This window comes from Gossypium arboreum, chromosome 12 (genome assembly GCF_025698485.1).
Source record: "Gossypium arboreum isolate Shixiya-1 chromosome 12, ASM2569848v2, whole genome shotgun sequence".
NCBI lineage: Eukaryota > Viridiplantae > Streptophyta > Magnoliopsida > Malvales > Malvaceae > Gossypium > Gossypium arboreum.
Genome location: NC_069081.1, coordinates 100,952,961 through 100,975,070, shown reverse-complemented (window position 1 = coordinate 100,975,070; position 22,110 = coordinate 100,952,961). Strand labels below are relative to the sequence as shown.

At 32.9% G+C, this 22,110-nt stretch overlaps 1 long non-coding RNA gene and 2 other non-coding genes across 3 annotated transcripts; all 3 read left to right on the top strand.

Annotated features, from left to right (window-relative positions):
• The first annotated feature begins 811 nt into the window (after nt 1–811).
• Nucleotides 812–918, top strand: LOC128286140 (small nucleolar RNA R71). Its single transcript, XR_008276685.1, has one exon. It is a non-coding gene; the product is annotated as a small nucleolar RNA R71 (small nucleolar RNA).
• An 8,110-nt stretch (nt 919–9,028) lies between these two features.
• Nucleotides 9,029–9,135, top strand: LOC128285923 (small nucleolar RNA R71). Its single transcript, XR_008276470.1, has one exon. It is a non-coding gene; the product is annotated as a small nucleolar RNA R71 (small nucleolar RNA).
• Nucleotides 9,136–15,132: 5,997 nt separating this feature from the next.
• Nucleotides 15,133–15,588, top strand: LOC108479044 (uncharacterized). Its single transcript, XR_001870393.2, has 2 exons — nt 15,133–15,229; nt 15,320–15,588. It is a non-coding gene; the product is annotated as an uncharacterized LOC108479044 (long non-coding RNA).
• The last annotated feature ends 6,522 nt before the right edge of the window (nt 15,589–22,110 follow it).

The window sequence follows — 22,110 nt, the reverse complement described above, 5'->3', positions numbered from 1 at the left end:
ACCTTTGCTTACCACAGGTTCTTGCCTCGGTTCTAGCTCAGGCTCAACAAATCCTTCTTCGTCTTGAACGTTAATCGCGTTGAGTTGTTCCCTTGGGTTAGGTTCGGTATTGCTTGGCAAGCTCCCTTGTGGTTGTTTGGAGATTAGTTTGGAAAGATGGCCTATCTGAGTTTCGAGCCCTTGGATCGACACTTGTTGATTTTTAAGTGCTATCTCAATGTTCTGGAAACGGGTTTCTGACACCGAGATAAACTTTGTGAGCATCTCTTCAAGGTTTGGCTTCTTTTCCTGTTGGTAGGGTGGTTGTTGGTAGCGTGAAGGTGGTTGTGGTCTTTGATTTCCTTGACTGCCCCACGAGAAATTAGGGTGGTTTCTCCAACCTACATTGTAAGTTTTTCTATATGGATTGTTTTGAGGTCGAGGATTATTACCCATGTAATTTAATTGCTCGTTATCGAGGTTGTGGTCATAAGGTTGGTATTCTAAATGACTTGTTCCACCTCCACTTGTTTCGCATTGCATTACTGGGTGAACCTGTGAAGAACTAAGAAAACCATCAATTTTCTTATTCAAGAGTTCTACTTGATTAGAGAGCATGGTGACCAAATCAACGTTATAAACACCGGCTGTTTTCATTGGCTTTGTCCTCATGACTTGTCACTGATAGTTATTCAATGACATCTCCTCTATGAACTCATAAGCATCTTCAGGTGTTTTATTATTGATGGTTCCGCCAGTAGCTGGGTCAACCATTTGCCGAGTCGAAGGATTCAGGCCATTATGGAATGTTTGAACCTGAAGCCAAAGCGGTAACCCATGGTAAGGGCACATTCTCAAAAGGTCCTTGTATCTCTCCCATGCATCGTAGAGTGTTTCTAAATCCATCTGCACAAAAGAAGAGATATCATTACGAAATTTAGCTGTTTTAGCCTACGGAAAATATTTTAGTAAAAATTTTTCGGTATTTGTTCCCAAGTAGTAATTGACCCTCGTGGTAACGAGTTCAACCACTATTTAGCTTTGTTCCTCAATGAGAAAGGGAATAATCGAAGACGAATGGCATCTTCAGAAACGCCATTAATTTTAAATGTATCTCATAGTTCCAAAAAGTTTGCTAAGTGAGCGTTGGGATCTTCATCCTGCAAACCATCAAACTGAAAAAATTGTTGTATCATTTAAATAGTGTTAGGTTTTAGTTCAAACGTATTTGCAGCCATAGCAGGTCTAACTATGCTCGATTCTGTTCCTGTTAAAGAAGGTTTAGCATAATCATACATAGTGCGTGGAGCAGGATTTTGATTAACCGCAATTGCAGGAGGTAGCTAATTGTCTTGGTTTTCAGCCATCTCTTCGGTTGGGAGTTGAGTATTGTCTTTTTGCTCGTTCTCTGTGTATCTTAGACTTCACCTTATTTCTCTTTGGTTTCTGTGGACTGTACGATCGATTTCTTCGTCAAAAAGTAGTGGTCCTGATGGGTTTCTTCTAGTCATAAACTATAAAAACCTGTCAGAAGAAAGAAAAAGAAAATTAGTAAATTAGAATAAAATTAAAAATAAAATTAGATTGCAAGAAAAATAAATGGCTAAAGTAATAAAAATTGAGTGTTCCTAATATTTTAGTTCCCCGGCAACAGCGCCAAAAACTTGATCACTCGTGACAGGTTTTAAATATTTATAATTAATCGTTCTTGAAACTAACTATTATCGCGATGTAGGCAAGTGTACCTATCGAACAGTAGTATAGTTTTAGCAAGACCGGATTGTCGAACCCAAGGGAAATAAAACTACTAGTAATAACTGTCTTTTTATTATCTAGCCCAAGAATAAAGAGGTTTTTGTTTTAACTAACTAATTATCTAAACTAAGAATTCACAGAGAATAGAATTGGGGAATTGCTTTTTGGAAAATCGATTGAACTAAGACAATACCTAAGGAAAAATCCACCTAGACTATACTTGTTCTTCTGGCTCCGAATCGGACGATTTATTCATTTAACTTGTTCCGTAGAGATCCCTAAGTTATGTTATTATCCCTATTCAAGACTAATAATGTCTAATCCCTAGATTGAATAATTGAGACATTTCTCTAATTAACACCCTAGGGTTGCATTAACTCGATCTATGGATCCCCTTATTAGATTTCACCCTAATCCGGCAAAATCTTATCACCCTATGTCTAGGCGTGCAATCAACTCCGCTTAATTATGACAAATGTACTCTTAGACAGGGTCTATTCCTCTTTTGAATAAGAGCTTATCTTGAATCAATATCCTGGGATATCAAAACAAGAATTAAAAACACATAATTAAGAACAAGTTAAATATTTATCATACAATTCAGAAAACAATAACAAGATTCGTCTTAGGCTTCATTCCCCTTAGGTATTTAGGGGATTTAGTTCATAACTAAAAAGGAAAACATCTCAGAATAATAAAGAATACAAAACATAAAGAAAACCCAAAACTCCTGAAGGAGAAATTCAGAAGAGATCTTCAGTCTTGGTGGTGAATCCGGCTTCTGAGATGGATCAATCGACTTCCTTGGAGTAATTCCTTATCCCTATTCTGTGCCCCACTTTTCTTCCTCCTCTAGGGTGTATTTATAGGCTTTGGAATGCCTAAAAGCACTCAAAATTAGCTTTTTCCAAGTTGGACTCAACTTGGGCTTGGCAGGGACACGCCCGTGTAACACACCCCGTATGCGATTACTTCAGGCCGTGCTCGAGCCTACGAAATTGACACGGCCATGTGGTCTGCCCGTGTGAGGAGGTCCAGGCCGTGTTGATTTCGTACTTTGGCCTATTTTCCCTGGTTTTGGCCTGTTTCTCATTCCTTTCACTCTCCTATGCTCTTCTAAGTATAAAACATGAAATTAAAGCATTAGGAGCATCGAATTCACCAATTCTAATAGGAAATCATCCATAAAATGCGTTAAACATGGGGTAAAAATATGTATAAAATACGGTTTATCACTTATCTAATTGTGAATTAATTGTTAAATTGTATATATTACATACTAGTCATACAAGCTTACTAAGCTTATTAGCTTACTCTGCTTATTTTCTATATTTTACGGTGATTTGAAAGCTTGGTCGGGTTGAAAGTCATCCAAGATTTCATCACACTATCCAAAAGTTGATTTGATAATTTTAAACTCTTTGAAATTGGTAATATGGCATGTATAGGCTAGTTGATTATATGAGAGGTATAAGTTATTTTAGCTATTGAAGCTATATGTATTAATGTGTTTAAGCCATGTTATTTGGCTTAACTTGGTTAAATATTGGGTTATGTTTATGTGTACTAGATATGGCATGTTTTGGTAAGTAGTTGATGGAATGAGGATATGCAAATGGTTTGGATATATGATAAAAATTTGAATCAAAACTGTTTGAATAATAGTTGGTACTTGGATGTTTAAGGTTGAATTATTGAATAGGTTATATGTGTATATTGGCTAATGAATTATATTAGTTTGGTATATGGTTGAATGCATAAATGGAATTGATTTGAGTATATAAATGTTTGGTTTTGTAATGGCTTATAATGTGTATTTGAAATGGTTGTTTTGATTGCCAAATTGAATTAACGTAAGGTGATATATGTGAGCTTAGGTGATTGATGTTTGGGTGAGGAAAAGTAGCTTAAAACAAGCCTATTTCTCGTCCACACAGTTGAGCACATGGGCGTGTGATTCGATCGTGTGTCTGTTGAAGCTTAGTTAAAATAAGTCAGTGAGTTACATGACTTAGACACATGGGCGTGTCTATTGGCCATGTGTGGCACACAGGCGTGTTATAACACTCCTAACCCGTATCCGTCGCCAGAATAAGGTTATGAGGTATTACTTGACTGAACAAAACTTCTATAAGGTCAAAGATACTTACCAGACATAAATTATCAACAATGTAAACATGTCTCATTGATTTTCCATAGGAGCTCTTATAAATTTCCAAAATGACTCACTATCAAAACATAACCAAATATCTAATAACAATTTAAATACTATCAAGTTATAACTAAAACATTTCACCACATTAGTTCAATTATAAGGCTTCTCTAAACAAAATGAGCAAGCCATCTTCGCATGGCTATAATGTATACAAGTCGAAATATCATTCTACCTATAGTCTATCCTATACATGCCTTAAACCATGATGATATACAATCTTCTCAACTCACATAATGACTCGATAGTGTGATGATATCTCCGGCCCTTCCAACTCGAGCTAAAGTATAAACCTATAAGAAATGGAAAAGAGAACACGGAGTAAGCTTCAATGCTTAGTAAGTTTTAAGCAATGCAAACAATTAATTTACTTATAGATCGATTATTCAAATTTTCAAGAAATCATTCCTAGTTAATTTCCATTTTGGCCAAGTATCCATGAACATAATGCATATGTAGCAAATTCACCTCACTTGAATCTGAACTGAATTAAAACCAAATATTGAAATCAAAAATAAGATCATAAGAACTCGAAAAGCATCTTATTAACAAGTTTTAACCATGTTTGCAACAAAATCACAAATTCACTACAAGTTGTCTTCCTGAGCAGCAGTCACTAAATTATTTATAACTGGAGCTAAGAAACTCAAAATCAAGTGCCGTTAATTTTCCCTGAAAATAGACTCATATATCTTCCATCCATCAAATTTTCAGAATTTTTGGTTTGATCAATCAATACCAGATTTTTCTTAAAGTTTTCCCTTATTTCACTATTTGACTATTCTGACCACTCTTCACTATAAATCAAATTTCTCATTATACAGAATTCAAAATATGTTATCATTTATTTAATTTGAAACTAGACTCATTAAGGAGTCTAAGAATATAAATTTTATCTTATAACCATTTTTGTACCATTTATAATGATTTTCGAAAATGAACAGGGACCTCAAGTCATTTTGACTCTGCTCCATGCCACTTCAAATATCTCATTATTTGCAATTCTTTTGCTTACACGGTTTCTTTTATAAGAAAATATACTCATTAAGATTTCATGACATAATTTATTCAAGCTCTAACTCAACTCCCACAATTTATGGTGATTTTCCGAAATCACGTTACTGCTGCTATCCCAAGCAGATTTATTACACATTCTTTGAATTCATATTATTTAACATGTATATCACCAAATCAATCTCATGTAACCTTTCACCATAACCGAATACACACATACACATATGAGATTTTCACATATACTTCTCATTTCGCATTCATGATTCAATTCCGATCAATCTAACATATAAAAGTATATAATAAATACCTGACCAACTTAATGCATTGAACATATTCAATGGTAGTTTACTATGAACATTCGAAATCATAATCTTACTCCAATCATCGGCATTAAGTCTGCTAGGTTTAAAACCCAAATCCAATCACCACCACAAAGCATGCGGGACTTTAAGCCCGGATATAATACCAGCACAAAGCCTGCGGGACTTTAGCCCGAATATAACACCAACACGAATGCCTTCGGGACTTAGCTCGGATATAACACCAACATGAATGCCTTCAGGACTTAGCCTGGATATAACACCAACACGAATGCCTTCGGGACTTAGCCCGGATATAACACCATTATAAAGTCGTCTCATAAACAATTCATATAATATAGCATTTATACCTATTCACTTTGCTCTATTTAATCATTCAATATTTTTCACACTAAGTGTCATTCTCAATATCTCGCACATTAAGTGCCATTCTCAATATTTCGTACACTGAGTACCATATTTGATTGCCCCGCACACTAAGTGTCACATTTTGTCGATATGTCGTCAGACATTAAAATATTCACGTATATACAATTTATACGAAATCAAAGCATTAGAAACATAAATTTAACAATGCTTATTGCATACGAACTTACCTGGCTAAATTGTAGAGATACCAAAGTTCAGGGGTATTTTGGTAATTTTCTCATTTTCCTCGATTTTCTACCCGATCTTGATCTAAATTAACAATTTCATTCAGTATATTAATTTAGACAGTAAACACCTCATTTCATACAATTTGGTCATTTTTGTCATTTTTACAAAATTACCCCTAAAGTTTTACTTTTATTCATTTTAGTCTCTGAGCTCAAAACATGCAAATTAACCATTTTAACCATAATTAAGCTTAGCCAAATGTTCATGGTATCAAAACAGTCCATAATTCACTTTATGGCAAAATTATAGTTTTGCCCCTAATATTTCAACTTCTTTACAATTTAGTCCCTATATCATAAAAATGCAAATTCATGAAATTGAGTAAAATTATACTATAGAAGAATATCACTAGTGTCTCTAGCAGCCCACACATTTCATTTATTTGACATTTTAACCACAAAGTTTTCACATTTATCAATTTAGCCCTTAATTGTCAATTTTACAAAAATTCACTTAACAAAAAGTGTTAACTATCAACAAGGACTCATATTCTTCCATTAAACTTCAAAACCCTATTATACTCATCAATGGAAAATATCAAACTATTCAATGGTTTTGCAAAATAGCCCCCTCATTAGATAGATTAAGCAACAACGATCCCGAAAATATAAAAATAATTAAAAACGGGACTAGAAATGCCTACCATGCATTAGCCGAAAGTTGGAAGCTTCTTCCATGGCTTCTCAAGCTTCATATTCGACTGGTAAAAAGAGAATGAAAAAGATGACACCTTGATTCTTTTATTTTATTCATTTTATTATTATTTTTAACCAATTTACAATATTAACCTTTATACACTTTATTTATTACACCAAATGCCAAGCCATCATATCCCATTACCTCTTTAATGGGCTAATTACCAAACAAGGACTTTCACTTTTAAGTTCTATATCTATTTAATACCTTTAGCTTATAGAACAGAACTTTTGCACTTTACGCAATTTAGTCCTTTTTGCTTAATTAACTATCGAAACGATACAATTTTTCAACGAAACTTTAATACCATCTTATTGCCACTACGTAAATATTTATAAAAATATTTACGACTCGGTTTATAGAAACAAGGTCTCGATACCTCATTTTCTAAACCCACTTGACCTTAGGGTCATACTACTTGAACTTAATAAATCGCTTATAAAACAAAAATCACAATATCAAAAATATTTTTTTTTAAAATCACAATTAGCTCATAAATATTAAATTTAATATTTACAAACCTACTCGTCGGATTTTGTGGCCCTGAAACCACTGTTTCGATTAACCCTAAAAACGGGCTGTTACACGTGTGGTCGACCGTGTGACACAAGTCAGTATGTATGTCTTGTTTCCACACAGTCTATGACACGGACATGTCTGGTGCCTATGTGAGGCACACTGGGGTTTGACCTTTACATTCAAGAAAATTTTCTAAGTTTCCTAAAGTTTTCAAATGCTAACAGTTTAGTCCCGAATCTCTTCCAAGCATGTTTTAAGATCTCATAGAGTCTTATAAGGGACAATATGATTGTACATGAATTATGTATGTATTTGAAAGTATAAATGTATGAGATATGTATATGTTATGATGTGATAAGTTCGGTAATGCCTCGTAACTCTCTCGGCAATGGACATGGGTTAGGGGTGTTACATCACCTACCCTAAACACAGGTTTACCGTCACCCACATCAATAACAGCCCTAGCAGTGGCTAAAAATGGGTGACCTAAAATTAAAGGCACTTCAACATCTTCATCCATGTCAAGCACAAAAAAATCAACAGGGAATATGAATTTATCTACTTTTACAAGCACATCTTCAATAATACCCCTAGGATATTTAATAGATATATCAGCTAATTGAATACTCATCCTAGTGGGTTTTGGTTCCCCAAGACCAAGCTACTTGAACATTTTATAAGGCTTCAAATTAATGCCAACACCTAAATCAGCTAATGCCTTCTCAATATTTAAACTACCAATTAAACAGGGAATAGTAAAATTTCCTGGATCTTTTAGTTTGGTTGGTAGTTTATTTTGGAGAATAGAAAAACATTCTTCATTGAGTTCCACAATAGATATCTCTTCAAACTTCCTTTTATTTGTTAATAACTCTTTTAGAAATTTTGCATATGTAGGCATCTGTGAAATAACTTCAACAAAAGGTAAGTTAATATGGAATTGTTTAAAAAGTTCAAGAAATTTACCTAATTGTGCATCTATGCGGTCTTCAATTTCATGGGATATGGGACTGGTGATTTATATTCCTTGAGTATTGGGTTACACTCACTTCGAGTTTTACCTTCTCGTCCTTTTCCTTATTAGATTTCTGTGGCAGCTTCTTTTCAGGTTCAGTCAACACTTTCTCATTCCTTAATGTAACTGCTTTCCCATGTTCTTTTGGGTTGGGTTTAGTGTTACTAGGTAAACTACCTTGTTGCCTTTCGAAAACTAATTTAGCAAGCTGCCCAATTTGATTTTCAAGCCCTTAAATCGGCGTTTGCTGATTTTCAAAGCTGTCTCGATGTTTTGGAAATGAGTCTCTGACATCGAAATAAATTTTTCCAACATCTCTTCAAGGTTTGATTTCTTTTCTGGCAGATAAGGTTGTTGCTGAAAACTTGGAGGGGGTGGTGGTCTTTGATTTCCTTGACCTCCCCATGAGAAATTTGGATGGTTCCTCCAACCTACATTATAAGTGTTACTGTAAGCGTTGCTTTGAGGTCTAGAATTATTACCCATATAATTTTTCTACTCATTCTCCATGCTAGGACCGTAGGGTAAATATTCTATATTGTTTATTCCACCTCCACTTGTGTCACACTGCATCACCGGATTTACCTGTGTAGAAACACATAAACCATCAATCTTTTCATTCAAGAGTTCTACCTGGTTTGATAACCTGGTGACTTAATCAACGTTAAAAACAATAACTGCTTTTGTCAACTTTGTCTTTATGACATGCCACTGATAATTATTCAGTGACATTCCTCTATAAACTCATAAACCTCCTCAGGTGTTTTATTATTTATAGTATCACCGGCGGCTACATTGACCATTTGCCTAGTTGAGGGGCTCAAACCATTGTGGAAAGTTTAAACCTATAGCCATAGAGGTAACCCATGGTGAAGGCACCTTCTCAATAAATCTTTATACCACTCCCATGCATCATATAAGGTCTCTAAATCCATCTGTACAAAGAAAGAGGTATCATTCCTCAATTTGGCTGTCTTAGCCGGTGGGAAGTACTACAGTAAAAATTTCTCGGTCATTTGATCCCAAGTAGTGATAGAACCTCATCGTAGGGAGTTCAACCACTACTTAGCTTTATTTCTCAACGAGAAGAGGAATAACCATAAGCGAATAGCGTCATCAGAAACGTCACTGATCTTGAAAGTGTCACAAAATTCCAAAAAATTAGCCAAATGAGTATTTGGGTCTTCATCCTGTAAACCATTGAACTGAACAAACTATTGAACCATTTGAATAGTGTTAGGTTTCAGTTCAAAATTATTTACAGCCATAGCAGGTCTAACAATACTCGATTCAGCCCCAGTTAAATTGGGCTTGGCATAATCGTACATAGTACGAGGAGCAGGATTTGGATTTGGAGGATCCACAGGAAGTAGCTGATTATTCTGATTATTAGCCATCTCCTCAGTAATGTCCTCTTGCTCTTCCACTGTACTTTGTCAGTTCTGACTTACTTCTCTACGATTTCTGCAAGCTGTACTTTCAATTTTAGTGTTAAATAAATGTGGTCCTAACGGGTTTCTTCTAGTCATAAACTAAAGAAACTTTCCAAAAGCAAATAAAAGAAAAGTTAGTAAATAAAAATTAAAACAAAAATAAAATGCAATAAAAATAAAAATGGCTAAAGTAATAAAAAAATAATGTTCCTAATATTTTAGTCCCGGCAATGGTGCCAAAAACTTGATGTGGATTCACTTAACTAACTAAAATCATGACAAAGGCAAGCACACCTATCGAATGGTAGTATAGCTATGGTGAGTCAGGAATATCATATCCATGGGGACTAAAAGTATTAGAAGTTACTATTTTTTTATTATCTAGCCGAATAAATTGAAGGGATTTATTTTAACTTAATATTAACAAACCTAATTACTAAGACGAAACAGAGAATAAAGTAGGAAAATATTTGAAGAAAACCGATGAGAGAGACAATACCCAGGAAAGAATCCACCTAGACTTCACTTATTATTCTAAATCTCAATTAAACGATTTATTCACTTGACTTAATCCGTAGAAATCCCTAACTTATGTTAAAATCTCTTTCGAGAATAAAAACAACTGACTCTAGGTTGATTAATTAAAATCTCTTTCAAATTAAAACCCCTATTGTCACATTAACTTGATCTATGGATTCCCTTATTAGATTTGACTCTAATCAGGTAGATTTATGTTGTCCTATTTCTAGGATTGCATGCAACTCCACTCAATTATGCCAGATCTACTCTTAAACAGGGACTTTTGCTCTACTAAATAAGCACATCAATCATGATTTAATATCCTGAAAACATTAAAACATGAAATAAGAACACATGATGGAGATCAAGAACAAATATTTATCATGTAATTCAAAAGAATCAAATAATAAGATCTGTCTTAGGTTTCATCCTCCCTAGGTATCTAGGGAATTTAGTTCATACTTTGGAAGGAAAACATCTCAAAATTAGGAAAACAACAAAACATAAAGAAACCCAAAAACTTCGAAAGAAATTGAATGGAGATCTTCAGTCTTGAAGGAGATCTAGCTTTTGAGTTGAATCTGTAACGCCCCCACGCCTGAGACCATGGCCGGAGTCGAGCTTGAGGGGTTACTGAACATAATTTATCAAATTAAGAACTTCAAATCATTTGTTTCTACATTCACAGCTTTCTAGCTACTCGCATCACAGTTACAAGAAAAATCATATCTCGAGTTACAAAACTTGAAATCAAGATCCGTAAATTTTCCCTGAATTTAGACTCATATATCTATTTACTAATTTTTTTCTATAATTTTTTGTTAGGCCAATTAGTACAGTTTATTAATTAAAGTCTCCCCTATTTTAGGGTTTGACTGCTCTTAACTCTGTTTATTACGAATCAAATATCTCTTTATAAAGAATTTAAATGACTATGAGGTTTGTTTCTATTAAAACTAGACTCAATAAGGAATCTGTACATGTAAAGAAAAACTTCTAATTATTTTTTTAAAATTTATTATGAATTTTTAAAGTCATAATAGGGGATCCAGAAATCACTCTGGCCCTGTTTCACAAAAGTTTAAATATCTCATAAAATATAATTTATATGCCTGTTTTGTTCAATCCACATGAAAATAGACTCATTAAGCTTAAATTTCATAACTTACTCATCATTTAGTTCCACTTATACTATTTTTAGTGATTTTTCAAATTCATGTCATTGCTGTAGCAATATTCTGTTTTAAGGCAAGTTTCATCTTTCCATGAATTTTTATGAACTAGATAACCTATTAAACTTCCACAATATCAAACATGATCTAAATTAGCAATCACCATGACTTATCAATATCAAACATTTTCTCAACCAAACATGGCCATATCATAAAATTATTTACACAAAATAGGTATATTGCTATACATGCCATACTTAAGTAGTTGTACAAGCCATTTACCAAGATAAAAGTCCTTTGGATAGTGTGATCGAACTTTCGACCTGTCCCGATTCTTGAGCCGGCTTGTTCAAAACTACAGTGAATGAAAAGGAAGGAGTAAATATAAATGCTTAGTAAGTTCATATGCAAATAACAAGTAACATAACAATACAATCATACCAAACAACCTTAACATGGTATCACCAAAACATTTATCACATTTCTAAATATCATTCATCATCTTACGATCTTATCGTTGTTGTATCTTTTTCCAACTCGAGGGTTAAGAACATACCTGTCCAAAGTGTCCATTTCACAACACTTACCCAAAACGTCACTTATATCTTAAGTGCTCTTCCATTAAACTAGAAATTTCACCCGTCGAACACATCGGAATATAACTCGGATACAAGCATAATTTGCACATAAGTGCCACATATGTAATCAAGAAATCATGTAACCCGCCCCTAAGTGAACTCGGACTCAACTCAACAAGCTCGGGCGTTCGCATCCATAAATGAACTCGGACTCAACTCAACGAGTTCGGATGCCTAGTTACATCTCACGAACTTGGACTCAACTCAACGAGTTCGGACATTTGCATCCATAAGTGAACTCGGACTCAATTCAACGAGTTCGGATGCTCAACCATCCTAGTGACATGTCACTTGTATCCTAATCTATTCCTAAGGTTCAAACAGGCTTTTTCCCTCGATCCCACATTTGTCGTCTTCCATGGAATATCGGAACCAATACTCGGTAGCAATTCATATTTATCAAGTAGTAAACATAATTTGCATATTACTCAACATTAACCATAAAGCATAATATTTCACGATTAAAAATCAGCATATCATATAATTAACATCAATAACTTAAAAATAACAATTATGCTACATTATTTACACATGAACTTACCTTGGTACCAAAATATAAAGATTTTGCAATTTAGTCCACAATCTTTTCTTTTCCTCGATCGCGACTTGAATCTCGTTTCTCTTGATCTATAATACCAAATTAATCTTATTTAATACATACATTCATCAAAACAGCATTTAATACGAACTTTGGAAAATTACACTTTTGCCCCTAAACTTTTGCATAATTACACTTTTGCCCCTAGGCTCGGGAATTAAACTTTATTCCTTATTCTTATGTTTTATAACATGCTGATCACTTTTCCCTTCTATGGCAACATCAAATTCTCACTCTAACATATACTTGTGACTATTAGGTATTTTTGCCGATTAAGCCCTTTTACTCGTTTTCACTCAAAACCGAGTAGCACAAGTTGTCTAACATAATTTAAAACCCCATATTCTATCATAAAACATCAAAATACACAAATTTCACCTATGGGTATTTTTCCAAATATAACCCTAGGTTGAATTATTGCTAGCATAAGCTTAATCGAGCTTTCAGGATTCCAAAAACGTAAAGAAGATTAAAAACGGGGCTTGGAATCACTTAATATGGAGCTTGAAAGTTTAAGAAACCCTAGCTATGGAGAGAGGGAGAATTCGGCAGCAACTAAGGAGGATAATGACCAATTTTGTGTTATTTTTCCCATTTTATTTCATTTAATATCCAAATGACCAAAATGCCCCTCCTTACTAAACTTTCAAAAATTCCTTCCATGTCCTAATTTTGTCCATGAACTTAAAATTGGTAAAATTTCTATTTAAGACCTACTAATTAATATTTCAATGCAATTTCATACTAAAAACTTCTAGAATGCAAATTTTGCAACTTATTCGATTTAGTCCCTACTTTCAATTTAAGCACTTGAGGCATAGAATTTCATCATGAAATTTTCACACAATCATGCAATAATATCATAATCATCAAAATAATTATAAAATAATTATTTCTATCTCGAATTTGTGGTCACAAAACCACTATTCCGATTAAGCCCTAATTCAGGATATTACAGAATCCGTTGGCGTACTTCGAGTATTTTCTTCGTTCAGCTCTGAGTACTCCTTTTTGGTCCTCTTCTAGTATGTATTTATAAACTTTAGAATGCTCAAAAACCCTAAAAATTGGCTTTTTCTGTGTATTAGGGAAACAGGGTCCGAAATCGACACGGGCTGCCACATGGCCCTGTACACGGGTGTGTGCTTAGCCCGTGTAGGAATGGTCTTGGCTGTATGGATCCTTAAATCAGCCTGTTTTGTCCGTTTTTGGCCTGTTTTCTGCTCCTTTTGTTCCCTTATGCTCACTTAAGTATAGAAACATGAAATTAAAGGATTAAGAGCATCAAATTCACTAAATTATATAATAAATCATCCAAAAACATGCCAAGCATGGGATTAAAACATGTTACTTTTATGGTTTATCACCTAAAGATAAACAAATGTTTTAATGTGACTATTTAAAATCTTCGATTGCACTAGGCCATCTCGGTGGCCGATGTAATCTTCCGAACTCGGGCCTACTGTCTAGGCCAATTTGGGGAGGTTACAATTTCAGTGGCATAAAGTACTAAAAACATATTTCAATCATCTTCAGCATAGATTATTTGATGTTGATTTGAGTTGAATTAAAATATTTAATTTGAACTTATAAATTTTCCATTTGTAAAGAAAAAAAAGTGATTTTACTTTAAACAAAAAAAGAGAGATAATTTGTTACCAACTGAATTGATGAAAAAGAACCTCATATGATATATACGTGAATACAAAAATAATACATTAATTGCGCTATAGTTGTGTCTTATTTATAATATCCTTTTATTTAGGTATATTGTGTTTGAACAAAATTAGTAATGATAAAAACTATGCATCAAATATGTTCAATTCTAATTATAATTCTAATTCCAATTTGAGTTTGAACTTGATTTGGAACACAAAAATTGAGCATGATGTCAAGTATGAGAATCCAACTCAAGTTTTATCAAATAAACAAGCCTAATTAAATTTAGTAAAGCTAATTAAAGCAGTTTAATCTTTATCTTGTATGAAGTCTATATTTTAAAAGTGAAAGTCAAAGAAGTTATATTGGAGCATTCAATTCTCAAGGTTTCTATGGAGATTGAGATTGAATTTCTTGGCTCAGTTCAACCCTATTAAATAACTTTAAATTTTTTATTTTGATACAATAGTTAATATTATTTTCAAACGCATATAACTAGTGGTGTAAGAAGGGGTCAGGCCTTTGGTCCGCTTTCTTTCAGTACTATCTCCAAAATTTTAATGTTTTTAGTATTTTAATATTTGACAATTTTAAAAAAATAAATTTGACTAACAAGAAAAATATAATTTAATCTTTTCTTCTCCAAGACTACAAATAAAAAATTTGGAACATAATTCGCATTTGTTTCTAAACGGTTGGACTAATAATCAAATTATTGGCATCATGCATTCCATATTTGGTAGCATTAATTTCCATGACTACATTTAGAAAAAAATAATGATAATTAGTAAACAAAATCTCCATAAATCTTCTCAAGGATGTTTTGCTAATTTACTTTCCTTTTTAGACATTGTTTCATAAGGAAAAAAATTAAAACATGACAGTCTCAAAGAATCCAAAGAAATGCAACACAAAATAATATACTATATATATTAAAGCCATAAGCTCTACATTTCCACAACCATAGTTGATTAGATATAAAGAGATGGAGAAGTTTTCATTCAATTTGTTTATATTCGCTGTCATCTTAATCTTTGCAACTCGTTAGTATCTTCTTGTCCAACTATTTTCTTTCCTTTGATATGTATATTATCTTTTTCGTTTAATTTAATACAAGGGAATTTTGGTTGCAGATTCAGAGATGATGGCAGAGGCAAGAGGACCTGTCATTTCATGTAGATGCAGTAAAATCGAAGACTGTCAGGGTATTTGTGCTGTGTGCCCCAACTATAACTGCATTAATAATCTTTGTACTTGCCTTTCAGGCGCACCTCCATTTCAATAATCTTAGAATCTACACACTCTTATAGTTGAACTAAATGGTGGGATTTTTTTGTGTAATTTGAAATAAATGATCTTGTAATGGATTTAATAAAAATAAATATTGTTATTATTATTTTAATTTTCTTTTACCCTTTTCTCTCCCCTCCATTTGTAGTAGTGTAAAGTAGGTTACATTTTAAATAAATAAAAGAGTTACAATCTTGTTTTAAAACTAAAAGAAATAATAAGAAGAAAAAAGATAGGGAAAAAATTAAGACACAAAATGAGATGATAATTCTTCTTTCTACTTGTATCTTATAAGCTTAGATATGGATTCAATCTACAGGGCTTCAATAATTATAGGCTAAAAATAATATAAACATGAATATAAAAACTCAATAAAATGAACTAGTATTTCATAAGTTACAAGTTCCACCGTATTCTTTTGGTGGGGACACTTTGTTAATTTATCAACAACACTCTACACTAGATGTGTATCAAATGGAAATGTGCTCTGTTAAAAATTTAATTGAAAAAATTGCACAATCCCCTATTATAAGCTACAACATTAAAAACATTTTCTAAGAAAACTTAGTTGGACAATACCTTGGGTAAAGCAAAAAGTAAACATGTTTCAAACTCCCCCTAATTTTAAAAATATTCAAACATGGTACAAATTTTGAAACAAATTTGTGTTGCTAAATACTTCGTCAAAGAGAATCATACTATGGAGACATGCCTTTTTAATTACAATGATAACCATTGAGTTTGGTTGTATACTCAAGGCTCATTTGCCAATAACTCTTTTGCACATTACAATATAGGTGGGGGAAAATAAAACCTTAAATAAAGTGACATTAATATATGCATTAAAGCCTCCATTAATTTCTTATAAGTTTATTTTTATCGCCACAATCAACATTTTTCTTATGCGGACATGATACCTTGCTATTGCATATCACTTAAGGAAAATTGTATATTAAATTTAGCCTCCTGGTTTTGTAGATTTCTTCATCCTCACTCTCTTTCTTCCTTTATTGCAAGGATGTTCATGTAGACCCGCTGATAGATAGTTGTATTGTTTCTTTATTCTTATTGAAACACATATTGAGTCTTTCTTGCCATTACTGTGACTTGAATAATCATTACCAATATGGTTTAACTCTTGCAGTTTTGAGGATATTAGCTTGTCATTTGGCCTAGTTGAAGGCTATTATTGTTTTTTTCAATTTGAGATTGCTATCTTCTAGTTTTTCTTCTTCTTTTCTCCTTTTGGTTTCCTACCCTTTATATGCTTGTTGTTGTAGTATTTCTCCTCAAGTTAATTTGGGAAATAAATAGAATCTATTGGATGCAGTGCCATTAATCTTAGCAACATTATATCTCATCATCTTCTTACTTCTTTTAGAAGCTTTATAGGGCATGATTAGAGAAGAATGCACCTATCTTGAAACTCCTATATTGGGAGATGCAATTTGCATATTATCCATAAGGCTTACACTATTACATGTTGTGTTAATAAGGACATCTTTACGTATTGCCCCTCTATTTATTTCATTAGTCAAACCGGATGTACTTTTATGAACTTAAAATCAAACAATCACTTTTTGCTTTTCTATAACCTCTCTTTTCAGGTTTGATAACATCTTTCACGAAGTTAAGACTCCTCCATGGACAACCTTGGTTATTTGTCTCCCTTTATCCCCAATCTATTGCAATAAATTTTGACCTTTTAACTGCAGTGATAGTGTCATTAGCCTTGTAGCGAGCCCAACATACCAACTACTCCACCCATGATTTTCAATTTTAAATACTTTATTTAATTGATTTTGATGTTTCTGAAATTTAAAAATAAATAAAAAATGTTGAAAAAGTTTTTTCGATAGTGTTAGTCGATTTGTTACTAAAATATTGAAAGTAATTAAATTAATCTTTTTCTAAATTTTATTTTTTATTTACAAGTTGTTCATAACTAATTCAATTCAAATAACTCATATTTAATATATTTTACTTAAACTTAAATTTATTTTGGTTATATAACATCGAATCTTTCATGTTAAGCTATAAGCAAAAAAAAAACTAACATTCTTCATTTGGGTAAACAATTGATAATATCTTGTTATTTAGCATGAAAGATAAATTAATTAATTAAATTAATTATAAAAATTTTCTTTATTTTTATCCTAGCATAGCTAAGCATGTAGAATTCTTAGGTTTGCTCTAATGCTTTTCTTAAGATTTTGATTTTGCTATTTTGCATTAACTGAGTTGTTAATAGTATGTTGTGTAATATTTCTTCTTAGGTACTCACTCAAGTATAATTTCTTTAGTTAGCAATAGAGTAGTTCTAGCAATGTTTTACATGGTGCCAATTTTATTGAATTTTGATTGACGGTCACCAACTACTAAAAACTCTAGATTTGAGAAACTCTAGTTTTATTAATTGCACTCTCAGATTTTTTTTCATTTTCATTTTAGCAAACTAGGTAAATAATAATAATTTTGACTAGCAAGAAAAATATAATTTAATATTTTCTTCTCCTAGACCACAAATAAAAAAATTGGAACATAATTCGCATTTGTTTCTAAACGGTTGGACTAATAATCAAATTATTGGTATCATGCATCCCATATTTGGTAGCATTAATTTCCATGACTACACTTAGAAAAAAATAATGATAATTAGTAAACAAAATCTCCATAAATCTTCTCAAGGATGTTTTGCTGATTTACTTTCCTTTTTAGACATAGTTTCCTAAGGAAAAAAATTAAAACATGACAGTCTCAAAGAATCCAAAGAAATTAGTATTACTCCATGCAACACAAAATAATATACTATATATATTAAAGCCTTAAGCTCTACATTTCCACAACCATAGTTGATTAGATATTGTAGAAGCCCAAATTGCCCGGGCCCAATTATATGAAAACCCAACCAAATCTCTAAACCCACTAAAACCCTTAACCCATGACCCATTTACATCTACCCAAACCCAATTCAAAAGCCTATTAAGCCCCCCAAAAAAAAACCTAACCCAAAAAAAAAACAAAGAAAAAAAAAAGAAAAAGAAAAACCTACCCCAAAAAAAACCTAACCCAAAAAAAAAAAAGAAGAAAAAAGAAAAACCTAACAAAAAAAGATAAAAAAACCTAGCCACCTAACCACTTTCCCACTTGCCCCATTTTTCCTCCCATTGTCTACCACCACCACCTACAAAATAGAAAAAAAAAAAGAAAATCATGTAAAAGATGGCTATAAAAGCCATTCAAAATCATGTAAAAAAAAAGGAGGAGGATTTTACAAAGATTGAAAAAAAAACACAAAAATCCTTCAAATTTTGAACACAAAAGAAACATCAATAAAAGGTTGCATCTTTTCTTTTTCCTCTTCTTTCGAATCTTTTTTTTCTTTTTGTGTTGTTTTTTTTCTTTCTTTATATATACATATATTGTTAAAAATTTATTTTTCCTACCACTGTGGGCGGTGGCGACGGTGGTCGACGACGGCGGAGATCGACGATCGACCGGTGATCGTGACCGCCCCCTTGGCCGGATTTCCTTTCCCCCTCCTCTCTCTTCTTTCCCCTTCTTTTTTTAGGTATTTTATATATATTATGTATATATTTTTAATGCCATTAGTTATATATTTCTTATGTATATATTCTTAAATACTATTATATACATATATATATATATATATATATATATTTTAAATACCATATTGTGTATATATTATTATTACAAATTATTACTATTGTTAGTATTATTATAACTATTATTATATTAGTGTATATTTTATGTACATATGTATATATATATTTTTGCACATATCATTATTTTATATTATTGTTGTAAATTTTTATGTATATATTTTTTATGTACGTTTCCTAATATTTTCTTTTATTGTAGATATTATTATTATTATTATTACATACTTTTATTATATGCATATATATATATATGTATTTTATGTACATATTATTATTTTATATTATTATTACCAAATATATCATTTTTCCTATTTTATTATTAGTACATGATTTGTTTTTATTTTGTAAATATCATTATTATTATTATTCTAATATTCTAGTATTCCATGTTAATATTTTTCATTAATGATATCATTTTTTAAGTCCTTTATCTATTTTTAATTTCTCACTTTAGGAATATTTTTCTCATGTTTTAATTAATTTCAAAATAAGACAATGTACCAATTTAATATTAAGCCATCGATTTTATCGCTATGTTGGGTGAAATTAAATGGCTTGTGTTAAAAAACGGACACCCTTTCTAAAAAAAAATCGAAAACTAAAATTCTCATTTTCAATCGGATCATGATTAAATATTATATTGAACTCGTATTTTGAAAATCAAGTCAACACATGTTTATGAGATACCAATTTTGGGCGCCGCGAGGGTGCTAATACCTTCCTCACGCAGAATCGACTCCGAACCCCAATTTTCTCTGGACTTTCATGTAGACCTAAATTTGGCCTTCTTTTTGTTTTAAAATAATTTTATTAGGTGTCCGATCACACCTATAAAAAGGATCGTGGCGACTCCTTTGTTAATAAAATCGAAAGTTGGTTTTCAAATGTTTAATAAATCGCCACAATTAGCGTAAGCGAAGCTAAAAATTTTTTTACGTCGCACAAATTGGCGACTAATCGAGGACAAAACTTGCGAGTCGAGTCGAATTAAACACGTTTTGTCAAAATTTTCAAATTTCCTTGTTCAAAGTAAATATTTGGTCGTGATCCAAAATCTCGTTTTCAAAATTCATGCATTTGTATCGTGTTGTAAATATTTCTTCTAACTTGTTATTTGGTTGTTTTTCGTTTTCAATTTTTATGGTTTTAATTTTGGTTTAGTTTCTTTAAGTAAAACGTAAAGGTTTATGAGTTTTTCCCACACACCGTGCACTTGTATTTTCGCATAACATGAGCTCTCTACCCGGCTCCGTCCGCTTAAGTGAAAGTAAACGCTACGCCTTCGTGAGTTAACTCGTCCCTCCACAAAGCTAGTGAATACTTTGGGTTACATATGACTTATGCTTTCGTGAGTTAACTTGTCCTCCGCATAGGCATAAGTAAATGTAATCCTCGAATTGAACTCGTGAGCTCGTGATGGGTTATGATCGAGGCTTCAGACTAATCTTAGCAGATGACAAGACGGACAATTCGAGTACCTATCTAGAACCAAAATCGCATATAATAAACTATATGAGCCACCTAACTAGAGCCATGCCGAACCTCCGCTCGTTTAGTAGTCACCAAATAAGTACACGGAAAAGCACATCTTACCTTCTATTTCTTTTACATTTGTGCTTTCTAAGCAAGGGAATCGAGTCCATTGGACCAAGTAGCTTAATTTGTTAGATTTTCCACGCTTTTTCTATGTTTATATGTGTTGCGCTAACCAAGGTCGTTTGTGCGTATTTTTATTTTTCATCATGCATCAAGGCATCTTGTTAGGAAGGTGTTGATTAGAGATTGGTTGCCAAAACGGGTTTCTAATAGAGGAGTCAATTATACGAGTGACCGAAATGTTGTGTAATACTCCTTTGATTAAGGAAATGCCTAAATAGGGGCTATCTTGAAATTAACACCAAATTTTTGTATATTCATTCATGACTGACATTCATTTAACATTCATGCATTCATTTATGCATTCATTCATTCATTGCATATTCCATACTCATTCGCTGAGGTTAAAACATACAATTCGCTAGTTGTGCATACCATATGGGAAACCAGGACATTCCACGGAAACCGCCTAGCCTTTAAGAGAAGAGTTCAATGACTCATTGATGCGGTATCCTATGATTCGATAGTGCGAGAATGCAACCGGGAACCCATTCCCTAACCATACCGAAAGGGATGTGAGCATAGTGGGGAAAGTGGACGAATGGAAAGTCGAAGATAGGTTCTTGAAATAAAAACACCTCTGCAGAGAATCTGGGAGGTACTAGTTAAGAAAGGATTACTTTGTCACCCCGATAGAATTCTCGGAGAAGAAGGTCAAAGTTTTTGCAATTTCCATGGATTGTGGGACACGACATTCGATCGTGTGAGGAATTTAAAAGGTTGCTTCAAGACCGGATGGATAATAAAGAGATTAAGGTCCTTAACAAAAGGGAAGAGACTAATGAAAGAGAAATATGTGCCTCTCACAATCAATCATCGTTTCCCATATAGCGCCGACCAATCGTTAATAATCTATTATGACGCCGAAGAAGGAGCCGGTGAAACCAAAATGATAATTGAAGTACCATCTCCTTTCCTTATAAGGACAATAAAACAAGACGTGGAAGTACGATGTCAACATCGTTACACTTGAAGATGAAAAGCCCAAAGCCATGACTGGAAACGCTTGGGAAGTAGGTCATTTCACTCTTAGTGGAAGATGTTATTCAAAGAGATAAAGAAGAACAAATGACTTGAAACAGAAAGGAAAAGCACCGATGCACGGATCGATGATGAGCATGAAATCGCTACCGACAAGAAGCTAAAAATCACGTGGACGAGGAGGAAGCACAGAATTCTTAAAATTTATCAAGCATAGTGGTAGAATAATTGAGTAAGCAGCCAGTGCGAATCTATGTATTATCTCTGCTGTTGAATTCAGAACCACACCGAAACGTTCTGCTGAAAGTGTTAAA